This window comes from Ailuropoda melanoleuca, unplaced genomic scaffold, assembly GCF_002007445.2.
Source record: "Ailuropoda melanoleuca isolate Jingjing unplaced genomic scaffold, ASM200744v2 unplaced-scaffold5858, whole genome shotgun sequence".
Classification (NCBI taxonomy): Eukaryota; Metazoa; Chordata; class Mammalia; order Carnivora; family Ursidae; genus Ailuropoda; species Ailuropoda melanoleuca.
Window position 1 is genome coordinate 1 of NW_023232258.1, and position 2,463 is coordinate 2,463.

A 2,463-nucleotide genomic window follows, 5' to 3' on the forward strand; every position below is an offset into this window, starting at 1 on the left:
TTTGTGGAACATAAGGAATAGCAGGAAGATTGGTAGGAGAAGGAAGGGAAGAACGAATGGAGGGGGGCTAAGCAGAAGGGGGAATGAACCATGAGAGACTATGGACTCTGTGAAACAAACTGAGGGTTTCAGAGAGGAAGGGGCGGGGGGACGGGCTAGCCCGGTGATGGTTAAGGAGGGCACGTATTGCATGGTGCACTGGGTGTTATACGCAAGTAATGAATCATGCAACTTTACATCAANTATAAAAAATAAGTTAAAAAAAAACAAAACCAAAGGTGTTGCATAATGACTGCCTTCCAGAGAGTACAACATACAACGGGGGAATGAACAACTCTACAGGGCAGAAATCAGACAGACACGACCTCAGTTAAGGGGCCAAGGTCACGTCCAGGACGATGAGTCCTGTTGACAGCGTGGACCCCGAGAGGGCCACAGTGAGAATCTGGGGTCTGCCTCCCCAAAGCCCACACCCAGCACAACCCGACCACATTCCGACTGAGGCACAATCAGAATACCTGACCATCCTTGAAACCATGAAGATCACCAAAAACTGGGAAAAGTCCGAGAGTCTGTCACAGTGGAGACACCTCTAAGGAGACATGATGACTAACTGCAAAGTGGTGTTTTGGAAGGGATCCTAGGACAGAAGAAGGACATTAAGGAAAAAGCAAGGAAATCTGCATGAAGGGTGGACTCTAGTTAATAATGGTGTATTAATATTGGTTAATGAACTGTAACAAATGGGCCATCTAAAGTAAGATATTAGTAACAGAGGAACCTGGATGTGAAGTACCTGAGAAATTATTGTCACCATTTCCTCCAAATCTAAAAATATTCAGAATTAAAAATTTTCTTTAAAAATTTTTTAAAAATAAAGTCAGGGCTCCCTGATTATCAGTAAGTCCCATGAAAATGCATTCACTAATAATCAGGAAAAAGCACCCTCAATGCACCTGCATGCACACACACACAACACACACACACACAACACACACACACACACACAACACAAGCACAGGGAAAGAGCCCAGAAGCCAATTCTGGCATCACAATGAACAGGATCCAAAAAGCAATTGCATTGCCAAGCGTTATGCTAATACAATTACTGAAATTGGCAGTCAAAAGCAGTTAATGGAATAATTAAGATAGGTTGACCTAAAGGTTGATTTAAAATTAACCTGACACGTGCATACTATCTAAATAATGACTCTCCCCTATGATGTAGGCTCTCATTAAAATCACATTTCTTCGGGGGAAATTATACATTTTGCACCACGATTGGGTAGAAGCAGCCACATGACAACCGTGGAGGAGCTCCAGGAAAGTAAACGCGCCCCAACTCCCCTGGCACGGTGCCATCCCCGCTGTAACCAACCTCCCTCCTGCTCGCCCCCAGCAAATGCTGGAGCCCCTTCAAACTGTATCAGCGAAGGACCCCAAGCCCCTGGGTGTGCCTCTGAAGCTCTTTCTAAAGGGAGGTTGGGCAGGGGTGCCCTGTGGCACTGGGGTCTTGCAGATGCCCTGTGGGCAGGGAAGAAAAATGCATACCTCCCTCAGGTAAGCACGTCACACGTGATGTGGATGTACCCGGCTCGTTTCTCTAAAGGTGGCGAAACCNCCGACGAAGAAAAGGGGCTTGTTGGAAGCCCGTCACCAAGCCTGTGGCCAGGGCAGGAGCATTAGCTCCGTGGCTTGGGCTTCCCTGCTCAGCACCTTCTCTTTGCCTGATTTCCTACCTGAACTCATGGTGAGATGTGTGGTCTACGGCGCAGTGCTGCACTCCATGCGCCTGAGGCCTGGCCCGGGGTTTGGCCCAGTCTAGGTGAGCAGCTTTCGCTTGTCCCCGTATCCCCAGGTGGTTGAGCGTCTGCCTTCAGCTCAGGTCATGATCCTGGGTCCTGGAATCGAGCCCCGCGTCCGGCTCCTAGCTCAGCAGGGAGTCTGCTTTTCCCTGTCCCTCTGCCCCTCCCCCAGCTTGTGTTCTCCCTCTCACTCACTCTTCTTCTCAAATAAATAAAATCTTTAGAAAGACAAAAAAAGAAAAAAAGGATCCCTTGGTCCACTAACACTTAAAATAAGTATTAATCAAGATGGCGGGATAGGAGTTATCAGCACAGTTGTTCAGCAATCATGAACAAAAATACCAACGTCGGAGGCTTCACGCTACCTGATTTAAAAATGCACTACAAAGCTATTGTCATCAGAACAGTATGGCACTGGCACAAAAACAGACACACAGACCAACGGAGCAGAGTACAGAGCTCAGAAATAACTCTGTGCGTATGGTAAATTGACCTTGGACAAAGGCGCAAGAACACACAGTGGGGAAAGGATACTCTCCTTCAACAAAAAGTGTTGGGAAATTGGTTTTGCGCACACAGAAGAATGAAATTGGCCCCTTAACTCACTCCCTATGTAAAAATCAAATCAAAATGGATTAAAAACTTAAATTTAAGACCT